Here is a 14,392-nt window from a genome sequence, read left to right on the forward strand (position 1 = left end):
ATATATGCACATAGATCTATTTCCACATCCTCATGTATAAATATACTTCCATATGTACATGCCTTTATTTAGACCTCTGTAAATGCCCTGTGCCTCCTAGCTCTTCCCTCTATTTCCTTTTACTTTCCTCTTGTCCCACTATCATGTTCACCCTTCATTTAGGTTTCAGTAATTCCTCTTGGCTACATTATACTTGGTCACGCCCTACCAGGCCTCCTATACCCTCCTCACCACTGATTTGGATCACTTGTTGTTTCCTTGTCCCTGGGTTTGTTAATTCCACTTCCTATCCCCCACCTCCCCCTCTCCCATGTCCCCCTGGAACTGTCAGTCCCATTGTTTTCTCCTCCAGATTGTTCATCCAGCCTGTCTTATTTAGACAGATCTGCAGAGATAATAACATGCACAAAAACAAGACAGAGCAAAACTGAGCAACACTATAAAACAAAACAAAACAACAACAAACCAATGACAAAAAAACAAAGCAAAACACAACAACAAGAATGAAAATCTTGTAGTTAGTTCAAGGACTGTTTGTTGACCTTTACGAGTGTTTTACAGTCGAGTCTGATAGGGTACCAAGCCCTGACCCCAAAGTCTATTTTTGATATCCCCGGGGACTTCATTGCTCTGTTCTTCTTGCTGTTTTGTTGCACACCCTTAGTGTTTTGCCTCGGTGTGGTGGGATCAGATTGGGTGGAATTTCCATACTGTGATCCAGTGTTGTCCTCTGGAGGGCTATGGGTCAGTGAGAGATGTCATGTCTCATAGTGGGGCCGGCCATATGGTCTTCTCTGTGGATTGGCTGCTCTGAGCGGGAATATTTTCCTCAAGGCGTGGTAGGCCAGGATGTGCTCCACTCTCTCTTCTTCCCCTTGCATTTGCTCCCGTGTGCTCTGATCAGACATGCCCCTCTCCTGGAGCTGCAGATTCAGTGTTGTCCTCTAAAATAAATTCTTCTTGGGGAAGGGGCAGGTGTCCATGTAGTTGGGATTGGGGCTGGCCCCGCAGACCTCTCCACTGATTTCCTACTCCATGCCAGCATGTTGCATTCAAATCTTGGAGCACTGGGTGGAAGTCTGGTCCCTCTTTCCCTGTGGAGATATAAACAATACCTTCCCCTTGGGTGGGTTAGTGCCCTGTGCCCCCACTACCCATTTCTTTTTTTCTTTTTTTCCTCCCCCACCTCCTTTTTAGTTGGCTACCATATGTATCCCTGGATTTGGTCTGGCCCCTACCACACTACCTGGTCTTCACCCCAGAAATGTTTGTATACAGTAGCTTTTTACCTATGGCCCTTTTGTATTTTTTTTAAAGCTTACCTCAGCACACTCATGTTGTACTTGTCCTTTTGGGCTTGACTTGCCTCGCTTAGCATGATTTCCTCCAGTTCTTCCCATGCAGCGATGTGCTTCATACATTCATCACTGCTTTTTAAGTGATGCATAGTACTCCATTGCATGTATGTACCACGGTTTTTTAATCCACTCGTCAGTTGATGTAAATTTGGGTTGTTTCCAACTCCTTGCGATTGTGAATTTGCCGCAATAAACATTGGAGCACAGATGTCTGGTTGTGGTTTGTTTCTTGCCTCTTCTGTGTATATGCCCAGCAGGGGGATTGCTGGGGCCTATGGTAGCTCGATTTCCATCTGTTTTAGATATCGCCAGATTGATTTCCATAGTGGCTGCACATACTTTCAGGTCCACCAGCAGAGGACGAGAGTTCCTGTCTCCCCACAGCCCATCCAACACTTGTTGCTTTCTGATTTTTGAACTGGTCTATCTTTGAGGGTGTTAGGTGGTACCTCATTGTTGTTTTGGTTTGCATTTCTCTTATGACTAAAGATCTGGAACATTTCCTCATATGTTTATTGGCAATTCAGATTTCTGACCCTGTGAAATAGAAGAAGCACACCAACCTGTGTGATCATGAGGTATAGAAGGGATCAGGTATCAGGCTACACCAGAACAAAAACTCATATCATTGTGAATGAGGGGGAGTGTGGAGTGGATACAGAGGGGGGAAATGAGGAGCTGATGCCAGGGGCTTAAGTGGAGAGCAAATGTTTTGAGAATGATGAGGGGAATGAATGTACAAATGTGCTTTACACAATTGATGTATGTATGGATTGTGATAAGAGTTGTATGAGCCCCAAATAAAATGATTTAAAAAAAAAGGATGATGGCAACATATGTGCAAATGTGCTTGGCACAATGGAGGTATGAGTTGTTAAAAGAGCTGTATGATCCCCCAATAAAATGATTAAAAACTTTTTTTTTGCTATATGATGATTTTTAAGATGATCCTTTTCAGATAACAAACCAAGAAAATGCCTGTGGGTCCATTAGCCCCAGAGCGGATGAAAAATTAAAGAATACACCATAATAATCACTCCCACTCCTAAATCCAATTATATGCATGCCCTGTTCACGTCCCATGCATCACTTATGCTTGGCCTTAACCTGACCTCCCCGCGACGTTCAGAGAACCGCCGTGTCTAGTCTCCCATGGTCAGGATTTACGGACCTGGGATTCAGATCTCCCTGACTGCCAAGAACAGGTTTGTCCATTGCAGCACATGGACTCAGAACATTATCAGATGGAGATAATGAAATCCCTCAACCAAAGTCCTTTTTGCTCTTTGATGTAATGGAGAACAAAGGCCTCCCCCAGAGTCGAAGACCACAGTATAGTTTAGCATGTTTTTGCCTCATTCAAGATCATTAACTTTTGGAATCAGTTGGATTTGGGGTACACAAAAATTGTTATCCAAGAAGTTACCTTCAATACTGGCCTTACCACAGAATAATTCTGTTCCAATTTTGACATGAAATAAAGTACAATGAACAGTATTGTCACTCGGTGTTACAAACCTGCTCTCGATGACACACACACACACTGTTAATGTTCTTGCCCTTGAGATATTGTGGACAACATTTAGATTGTTGGATGCCAGACCTAGAAAAAGGTCTCAAAAACGCCTGATGCACAGGTAAAAAGATGAGGTCCCGAGATAGCAATCCTCACACTCAAGGTCGCATGGGAAATTAATAATTAGGTTTGCATCTTGATCTCCTAATTCACTCTAATTCCCTTTCAACACATGACTTTGACTACTTTCCCTTTAACTACTGGTAAATTTACTCATTTTTGTCACTGGGCAGCTACCTCTAAAGACAAATCCAAAAAAACCCCAAGCACAAGCTATGTGGTAAAAAAAGGATACAGTATATAAAAAAAGATAAACCACAAGGAAATACAGAAAAGGTTGATATCCCAACTATAAATCTCAGTGCAGTGTGATTTCTAACCCTTGTTTATGTTAATGGAGAATTTACCCAGAAGTAGCTTCATATTGCTTGTTGATTGTTGAACTTGCTTCTGGCTCTTTGGCTTCTCTTTCCAGTATCCAAGGAGTAGCTACTGGTATCAATAACTGAAGCTCATGTTCATATTTTTTCCTATCAACTATGGTGAAAACATTTTCCTTCCATAATCTTTAAAAAGTTTCCAGCATCATAAAGCAACTAAAAACATTATTTTGTGATATCTACCTAAACTGAAACACTTCACTAATCCTTTGTGGTTATAATACTGTTTGCTTTGCCAACATTTCTGAAGGATTCCATGTCCAGGTCTCACTTATATGAAATCTGACCGTATCTTGTCATTCAGAAGATATGCCATCATTTTAATTGGTACAACTCTGGCTTCATTATCCAAGTGGAAAGGAGGGCATAGCTTTCTGGTCTTGTCTAGAGGGAAAGGGCTTATTAATAAATGTTATTTAATTCTTGCCCCCCAAAATGAGCTGTACTCCATTCATTTGCAATTACGTTTTCTCAGCACAAACAACACTTATTTTGTTCCTGGGTAGTCCCTTTGAAAGGGAAAAATAACCCTATTATTCTTGTTTTAATGGATTTTTGATGAATAAAGTAATATTCATCTCTGAAAAGGATTGCCCATCCTTCCTAGCTTCATTTATAAACTCATACCCCAAGAGCCTTATACACCCTCTTCAGACCCAGACCCTAAAACTCTGGCACTCACCCCAAGATTTACCTTTCTTTTGTTTGTCATTTTGGGCCAGTCTCTTGTCATCGGCAACAAAAAATGCTGTGTGCAGATAGGAATTGGTAGAACCTGGTTGAAATTCATTTCACATCACTTATTCTCACTTCAAAGGAACAAAGGTTTTTGTTTTATTTTGTTTTTAATCCCAAGAACAGTAAAGCCAAGTTATCTTTGTGGTGTTAAGCATGAAACTGGGTCTCCCTTTTGCAGAGAAACGTCTGATGTTTCCTCTTTTAAACTCAAGCCACTAGGCACTTCTGTTTTACGCATCCTGTCTTCCTGCCTTGGGATTCTGTCGTGTCAGGAGCTGCTGACAGTTGACAAACTGCCTGAGGAAAGGTGATGCTCGCTCTCACAAAAATCCTGAGCCTGCAAGAGCAAGAAAGGCCTTTGCCTATAAAACAGGACAAGTAGATTTGTAGAGATTCCCTGCTCCTTTCATCTATCAAGAATCTATTTCAGGGTAAGGTGGCCTTTTCTGGCCTCGAGGAGAGCTTGTTTGGACCTCGCCCAGACTCGCTTCCAACCTCTGCTTCAGCAGCAGTTGTAGATAACGCACTTCAAATCACCAACCACTTGCCAAAGCCCTAACGAATTTCCAGCCAATTTTGCATCACAGGAGTGCAGCCCATAAATAATCATTGTGATGTTTGATTAAAACATAAAAGCCTAGTGAATTCACAGTCAAATCATTTACAGCAATAAAAATATTTGATCCTGATTGATTGATATGCATAAGCTCTAAATTAAGAAGGCAAAGTCAAGATGGTAAGATGAATCATTGCTTAAGGGTACGAGACTCGGCACTGAGTTTTGTTTTCTGCCTTTTGTCATTGCACCACATTAATATGGGTCAATCGTTGCAACACCTCTGATGTCTAGCACATAAACCAGCCTCTGAGAAGTGTTTGACTCGCTTATCACCATCTGTCGTGTAAAGAGATCGTATTTGAACTCTGCTGCTGTTTGCCTCAGAAAAGACTTCATTTTCTTATATTTTGGGTAGATCACAGGAGAAAACATTTCTATAGCATTTTTCATTGAGTCTCTTTTCTTCCCCTCCCTACAGAAAAGAAGGTGGCCTTCTGTCTGGGTATGCTGGCACATTTACCACAATATCCACGCCTCTCGACCGCATTAGTTGGACTGGACATTCTGGAAGACAAATCAGCGTTGATCACTTTCTTGGTATTTGATCCTGTGCAATGCTGCCTGCTGAATGCTTGAAGCCAAATAAACAAACAAAATAAATAACAGGATGCACTTAACGTGCTTACAGAATTATAGGGCTTTGAGAGATGGCATGATATCCTGCTAGAAGCCATAAAAGTACCCCAGCTGTTTCATCGTGTGCAGGAAATATATTGGTTTGACATTTTATAATTTCAAACTCGGTTGTCAACAGGCAACTTATGTTACTTTATATTCCACTCATCACAACCCACCATAATTCCTCATGGCAGAGCAAAGTAAAATATATTCCACTCTGCTGACACTACTTATTGTTTTTTGTCTCCTATAAATGATTTGTGGCCCTGTTTTGAATTTTGGTAAGAAAGTACATTTCCAGAACCTTTTATAAGAAAAAGCACATTCTACAGCACAGGAGACTCGGTCTCTTAGGAAACCGAAAAAGGCCAATTGGCTCTTTCTCACAAGTCATTTATATTTTCTCCCATTTCTTTCTGCCAGTGTCCTTCAGAACTCTCTGTTCAGAGAAATCCATCAAGCAGCTATTGAATGTGTTTATCCCTGCGTTCGTGCGCAGCAGCATGCATCCTCCTCAGGTACCTGTAAGCCCTCTCGCTACAGCTCCCTGTAACGGACAGGCCAGTCACTTCCATTTCCATGGCACTGTTGATTCAAAGAGTAGCCAGTGATCATTGTCAGGAGCTGAGGAGGAGTTGGCCCCATAGGCCAGGCACCTTAGAAAGATTACACTCTCTGCCCAAGGTTTTCTACTCCTTTGGTTTCAAACATCTTCCCCCAATAGGTCTAGCCAAGTTAGAAAGGAAGCCAGGTTTTTCTTTCCCATTTTCGTTTTTGTTTGAAGGGGCATTTGTGAGCTATTGCACATCCATGGAATATTTACTTTGAGTCTTCAAGCCCCAAAGCTAGGGGGTATAGCTGTTTTCCCAGGTATCCCAAGTTTCTATTAAAGGAAGGAATTGAAAATGGAGCTGTGACAATGTATGTATGTATGTATTGGGATAAAAGCTGTAGGAGCCACCAATAACATGATTAAAAAAAGAAAATGGAGCTGTGAATTGGTGGCTTCCTCATGTAGAGGTCGAGGTTCCGGCTCTATGGGGAGGGGCAACAAGAGAATGGTTAAGAGTCACCAGGGATGAAAATAAGGACAAAATCCAAAACCTGTTTTCTCATGTCCCAGTACTTCTCCAGAAGTACCTGAGCAGGTTCGAACCAGCCAACCTTTTGGTTAGTACACTTGCGTTTAACCTTTTGCACCACAATTACTGCCTAAAATCATACTGTAGTTACTATCAAACTGACATTTACTACCAAACTGATTCTGATTCCAGGGGACCCCGTGTGAGAAGAGTAAATTGTTTCATAGAGTTTTCAAGGTTGGGATCTTTTAGAAACAGACACTGAGCCCTGTTTCCTGGGGTGCCTGCACTTAGATTTGAACCACCAACCTTTCGATCACTAGTCAAGATCTTTATAATTTACACTCCCCGCTATCAAGTCAGTGCCAACTCATTGTGACCCTATAAGACAGGGTAGAACTGTCCCTATTTGTTTCTGAGATTATAACCCTTTATGAGAGTAGAAAGTCCTGGTCCTCCCCACCCCACCCCACCATGAGCAGCTGGTAGTTTCAAACTGCTAGCCTTGCAGTTTGCACCCCAATGCATAACCACTATGACACCCTGGTTCCTTTGTGCTACCCTGGGGCTACTAAATTCACTTGCACTCAATTGAAACCTTTTTGTTATTGGTAGAACTCACATTTATCTCAAAACATAAAACCTATGACAAAAGTCACCCACATACTAGAAATAAAATTATTGTGTCCTTGGGTTTATTCTGACTCATATCAACCATCTAGGACACAGTAGAAGCATCCTATTGACTTTCCTAGGCTGTAATCTCTATAGGAATGGATTGCCAGGTATTTTCTTCTGCATAGTTGCTGATGTGTCCCAGTTTGGGGTTAGCAGACACTTAACTGCTACACCACCAACTCAGCTAATAAAATGATGTTAAAATTACAGTTGCCATCTGTGGTAGTTACAAAATTTCATGTCAACTTGAAGATATATAAAAGTGTAGAGGGGGTATTCAACCTGTCATTCAGGTCACAGCCTGATGGTGCCTCCTGTTGGGTGTGGCCTTCTCATAAGGAGGACCTGGGAGCCTCCCCTTCTCTCTCTGCCTTCACCTTCCTGCTGGCTGGCCCTAGTTGCTGCCAGAGCCCTGGAGATGCATCCATCACCATTGGATCCACAAGACTTTGCACCCACCAGCCTGTGATCTTCCTGCATTTTGCATCATTGCATGTCAACACGTGAGTGGGAAGAGATACTTATGGACTTGATCTGGACTGAGCTGAGATATTTTCTGGATATATAATTACTTCTTGATATAAAGCTTGTTCTCACACATCTATGAGTCTCTGGATTTGTTTCTCTAGTCAACCCAGTCTAACACACCATCAGAAACAAAACAAACTGTTTTCTTATAACACTTGTTTTCAACACTCTCCTTATAAGACATAAAAAAGAATTAAGCTTGGGGTAATTTAAATAATTAAGAATTACAAATAGGATCATGCACTGTCTGAAGTTCTTTGCAAAGTCAATTAAACCTCACATCTGCCCTACGATGCAGTTATTGTTATTCTCCCACTTTATGGATAAGTGACTGAGGTCTAGCTGGGTGCAGTGAATTGCTGGCGGGTGCAAGACTAGGAAATTTAAACCTGTAAGTCCAGAGACTGCATTGTGTCCAGTTCACACCAAACCCAAACCCCTTGCTGTCAAGTCCACACTGACTCATAGTGACCCTCTAGGACAGTCGAACTGCCTCCAAAGGGTTTCCAACACTGTGAACTTCCCAGAAGCTGCATGCCACATAGTCCTCCTCCAGAGAACCTGCTCAATTCGAACCGGTGACTTTTCAGGTAGCAACCAAGCACTTAACCACTGCACTGCCGGAGCACATTACATATTACCTACTAAATGGTCAATGTGATATTTTGGGTTTTGTTTTTCACTTTGCACATCTCTTGTTATATTTTGCCCTTTTCCTGGGGTTTCCTAATATCTCTCTATTTTTTCAAGTCTTCGTTTGTTAGGGTAAATACACAAATGGAACTTTTATTAAAGTGGCTTTGTCTCTGTCAAGTTAAAAACCAGATCAGTTGCCATCCCGTCCATTCCACCTTACGGTGACGCCATGTGTATCAGAGGAGAGCTGTGCTTCACAGGGCTTTCAATGGTTTGTCTGGCAGAAGCAGGGCACCAAGATCTCTTCCACGGCACCTCTAGGAACTCTAGATTTTCAGTTAGCTGCCAACAGTTTCATCCAGCGAGTGACTCCTCCAAAAGTTAATGGGTGCTTCTATGTAGATATATAACCCAGAGTTCCCTCTTCCTCTACTGGAATCGCCTAGGTTTTATCCCCTCGTGCTGGAGAAGGGGAGGGAGTGTCAGAGATACTGTAACATGCGCCAGTAGCTTCCAGTACTCATGGATGTGCTCTGTAAACAAATGTCATGGGCTTGTGGGCAGCGCAAATGGTCAAGCACTGGTCTACTGTAAGAATGGTTGAAAAGCTGCAAGGTTAACAGTTTGAACCCACCCAGAGACTCGTGGAAGACAAGCTTCATGATCTGCTTAGGGAACCTTAACTGAATCATTAGGAGCATTATGCTTGGTAAAGTAGAGGGGACGCCCAAAGGAGAAAGGCCGCCCAACGAGATGTATTGACGTAGTCGCTGCAACAATGCACTCAAGCATAGGAGCAAGTGTGAGGCTGGCACAGGACTGGGCGGGGTTCTGTTCTGTTGTATATAAGGTCATTATGGATCAGAGCCAACTCCATGGCACTGACCAACAATTACAAATGTTTGGATTATACTTATTTCTCCCATAATACAATAAGGAAAATGAGGCTTATTGTCATAACCCTGTAAGTTACCGAGTAAGGTTTTAAACCTAAGCCTCACTGTCTGCTGAGGCCATGTCAGCTCACCTCCCACCTCCTCAGCCCCCACCCCTCTCCAGCACCTCAGCCCCTCTTCCCCTGCCCTACCCCCAGCCCTCATTGTTCTGCTCTGGCAGCAGTTAGAAAGGGCAGCCAGGCTCCGCATGCCCCAATCCCTGGGCCCACCTTTCAGAAATGTGGCAAGCATGCGAATCCAGCATAAAATTCAATGAAGAAATGTCCTGCTCTATACATTAGGTTTCAACCTCCAAGGTTACGAATTATGTAGTCAGTTTCTCAAGGGGGCATGTTCAAATTTATTTTATAAATCTGAAGTAAGCAACTCCTTATTTTCATGCCACCTCGTTTCCATTCATTCAGCTACATTGAAGGCAGTTTCTGTGGTTGGCTTCTTCCTCATTCAGGAGAGATTTCATCAACTAATTGAAAAGAACACAGCTCTGTCCTCAGCAGAGCTAAATGCATACAACAATTTCACCGCCAATGCCAGACACATTATTAGTGTCCTGATCTTTGGCCTTTGATACTTTCAAGAGCCGTCCCAGGGGAAATCTTTCACTGGAATGTTAATCTGTTGCTTCTCTGACCTTCTACACATGTCCCACATTATTATTACAACCCACAGGCTTCTCTGTTCAGGCTGTCATTTTGACAATAGAACCATCGGGCAATTCATCTTTAGAAGAGATAGCTGGAACAAAGTGCATACCAGTAAGTGAAATCAGATTGGCTAATAGTATTGTTTAAAATGCAATAACATTTCTCTTTTGAAATCCACCCAGATTTCGAGTGATATGCCTTGCCGGTGTGATGCTCCGTAACAATTAGCTACTGGTGTGATTCATCAAAGGGTCCCAGCATGTGGACTTCTTTTTAAGGTCCCCCTACCCCCAACATGCTTTGGAAACATAAATTAGTCCCCGAATTGGATCAGTGTGAATGTATCAGCATTTCCCGTCTCTACCTCTGTCTTCTTTCATCTGGCAGATGTTTGTCTCATCTTGGAATTTACTGAAAATGGTTCCGGGGTGGGTGGTGGGGGGGTGCTGAAAGCCATTTCTTTCACGACTGCTCAGATGTCAAATGGCACCTCCACCGAGGGGTCTTCTTTTGACCAGCCCGCACAAAACAAATGCCACTCCTATTAGGATCCGCCCTCTTTAGTTTGCTTTATTTTTCTATATAGCATCTCTCATCACCTGTCATCTGATCTATTTATTCGTTGGTTGATGGTCTGTTTCCCACCAGTAGGGGAATCCCATAATAGCTTCACTGGGGCTCCAACAGTGCCTAGTTCAAGAGGCTCAACATGACATGTCTTTGTTGAGTCAGAGAGCATGTTGCACCCTAGAAGATATTGATAGGAGGATGTTACTAGCAAGGCACATGAGCTGCAAATGTTACCAGAACCAGTTGGTATATCCGTGTTATAATCATATAATTGAAAGAAAAATTAGCATATCTAACACACATTCCTGTCTCAATCTAGCCCAGCCTGAAAAGAGGAAGCATTTAGAAAATATGGCATTTAAAAAAATACGTATAGCCCGTTTTGTTTTATGAGTTGCTTGCCTAGGTTGAATGCTTTACCATCATTTTCACGCATATAGAGAGTAAGTAAGGTTTATCCTAAAAAAAAAAATCATGTTAGATGCCAAGACATTCTGAAGTTGTTATGAAGAAAGTTTTGATCTAAATACTTGAGCAAGATAACCATAATGATGGATGAGTCTTCTAAAATAGGAGGATGAAACATGTATCTGTCCACATACAGCACCTGCAAGATACTCTCTAATTATACTAAAAAGCCTTTCAACATGACATGATATGTCAATTCTGACCATTTTAAAATGTCCCAGTCAAAGGCAACATTTTGAATCATATGTGTCCAAACTCAGTATATTATGGTTTTTGAAGAGTGGGTTGGTATTCTAAAAGGGCTTATTCTGTTTCCAAAATTAACAGACTCATCATAAGTAACAACTTCTGTACCAAGGATAAGGAATGCTTTGGGGATGTACTTAGGGGGAGGAGACAAATGAAGCATCTTCCCCGGACCTGTCATAGACCATAGTTACTTTCTTTCCCTGCTGAGAAAATGACCAGTCTCCATTTGTGGATGTGATAATGACTACATTGGCATAATAACAATTATGAGGGGTTGCTATGGAAATCCACAGCGCATTCCTAAATGTTAGCATGAATGGACCAGTTAGGGAGACATGAAAAGGTGTACTTTATAATTATCTGGCTGCGATGTTTAAAATTCCCCATATTTTAAATGCATTTAATAAGTTTATTTCAATTCCAGGATATGTCCTACGCTGTCCTCAAAATAAGAGATTAAATTTCTTCAAGATTAAAATTAAGTTCTTAGTCTCATTGACTGGGGGCAGGGATTGCAAAAGAGTGAGTGAGATAATAAGTCAAGAATAGCAGACATTTGAATTAATGCAAAATATTATGTTTTAATATATAGCATGAAGTGCTTGGAGGAGATAAGATACAAAAAATAACAATACTGCTATCAAGCCAAGTCTGAGTCATAGCAACCATGTTTAGGAGCTAACAGTCTCATCTTTTCCTCATGGAACAGTTGATGGGTTTGAACTGCCAACCTGGCCTTTCTGTTAGCAGTTCAATATTAACCCAGTAGAGCTGCTAGGGTTAAGCCATGTTTGTGGCCGAGAGGGTAGGTTAGTGGAAAAGAGACAAATCATGTGATGATGTTGAAAATTACACATCTTGGGGTGGGGGTGGGAAGCTAAGAGACTGAAGAATCATAAGAATGCCAGACCCTTCTCCCACTCATAGAAAAATCCTCACACACATCTAATTTTGGCTATATCGGAGTGGACCACATGATTAGCAGCGAGATCTTTGAATGTCAACATAAACAATGTGGTTGCTGCTTTCAAAGAATGTCGATGTGAGCGAGGACTGTACACAACGAAGGCCAGAACCTGAGCCTTAGGGACTTCACTGTGTGTCGTAGCCTTTAGATCTAGGGACAAGATGTTCTTGGAGGAGCGATTACTTTTCGTCTTTACACTTAGCTCTCTCTAAAGAAATTTGTAGAAGTGTAATGACAAATCCTGGAGCTGCTTAAACCTGCAAATAAAGATTCTAATGTCTAACTCATCTCAACAGAGATAGAGTTGCTCCGCTTAAGTTTTCATTCAAGGGAGAAATAAACGAGGAAAGGGTTGTTTGAAGGCGTTCTGTAGAAATGAACTGAAGCTCATCATCTTTAGTTTACTGTTTTACGCTCAATGAAACATGTGAGAGATGACAAAAAAATGTCCAGAGGAAATAAAATAGGTCTTAAAACTCTTAAGTTATAGAAACAAAAAGGACCTTGGGAAGTTAGCATTGAGATCCAAGTGCAATAGAAGATTTAAGATGCTCTGAATTATCCATTCAGTATATATTAATTTAGCACCTACTACACAGGTGCTAACAGATCCATTCTGACTCATAGGGACCCTGTAGGACAGAGTAGAGCTGACCCTGTGGGGCAGTTTCAGAGACTGTAAGTGTTACAGGAGTAGAAAGCCTCATATTTCTCTCAAGGAGTGGTCAGTGGTTTGAAATTGCGGAATTTTCACTTAGAAGGCCAATGTATAACTCATCTCCCACCAGAGCTCTCCTTAAGGGTATGTTGTTTTTTGTTATTCGGTGCAATCTAGTCGGTCCTGACCCACAGCAACTGTATGCACAACACAACAAAACACTGCCTAGTCCTGCATCATCCTCACCATGGTTCCTATATCTGAGGCCACTGGTGCAGCCACTGTGTCCATCCATCTCCTTACGGACCTGCCCCTCCTTCACTGCCCCTCCACCTGGCCAAGTGTGATGTCCTCCAGCAACTGGTCTCTCCGGACAATATGCCCATAGTATGTAAGATGAAGTCTTGCCATCCTTGCCACTAAGGAGTACTCTGGCCTTCCTTCTAACACAGATCAGTCGCTCCTTTCACTTTACTTCTCTCTCCCTCTACCCCTCCCTCTCTGTTTACTTCAAGGATCAAGAAGAAACCAGGTGGCAACTTTAGCTCTTTGGTTGGAAATATATTTAATTCAGTCACCAAATTGACTCGGCAAGTATTCTTCTTTCCATATAACTGTAATCAACACTATTGCTAATTTTTTATTATCCATAACAAGGGTCATCTTCCTCTAGTTTACAGTAACCCATTCCTCCCTTCCTGTGTTGCCCTCATCAGCAGTATCTTCAAAACCTACAAATTCGCTAAGTGTCCATTCCAAGAAATTCAGGCTTTCCGTATGAAACTCCATAAATATTTCCCAGCTTCTGCCTAATTCCTATTTCAAACGCCACTCCCACAGTTTTAGGTCTTTTTCCTGGCAGCACCCATTCCAGATACATAATCTGTATTCACTATGGGTCGCTGAGTAGCACATTATTCTGAAATGTAATGGCTTAACAACATATTTACCATTTCACTGGGTGGGAAGGGGGTGCATTTAACTGGGACCTGTGGTTCAAGATCCCTCCTGGGTGCGCTTATTTAGAGCCTCAGTTGGGAAGGATCCTTTTCTTAGATCACCCCATGGCTTTTGGCCAGATTCATTGGCCTGATATCTTCCTTGAGGCCTTACTAAGTCTCCCTAAGGAGCATCTCACAACACAGCAGCTTACTTCATCAGAGTGAGCAAGTAAGAGAGTAAGAGATAGTACCAGCAAGGAAAAGAATGATAGCAAGATGAGTATAAGTAACTTTTATAACCTATTAATTGAAGCGGTCACCCTTGCTGTATTATATTAACAGGACATGACACTACATCAAACCACATTTAAGGCAGAGAATTTTTCAAGAGAAAGAATACTAAGACGCAATGGTCATTAGAAGCCACGTCTAAAGCTGCCTACTGAGAAGTCTATTTAAAGGTCACCCACAGCAGCTACCTAAACTGATTTGGAAATAAATAAATAGATAGATAGACAGACAGACAGATAGATAGATAAGTAAATAATACATTTAGAAAATTATCTGTTTAAAAGTATGATTGAAGTTTATATCTAGTTGATACTAGAAAACTAGCGAGAATTAAGCTGTTTCTTAAATTTAGTCCTACAGTAGTACAAAACTTAG

This window comes from Echinops telfairi, unplaced genomic scaffold (genome assembly GCF_000313985.2).
Source record: "Echinops telfairi isolate 266 unplaced genomic scaffold, ASM31398v2 ScPeMD7_7469;HRSCAF=8507_1, whole genome shotgun sequence".
Lineage (NCBI taxonomy): Eukaryota > Metazoa > Chordata > Mammalia > Afrosoricida > Tenrecidae > Echinops > Echinops telfairi.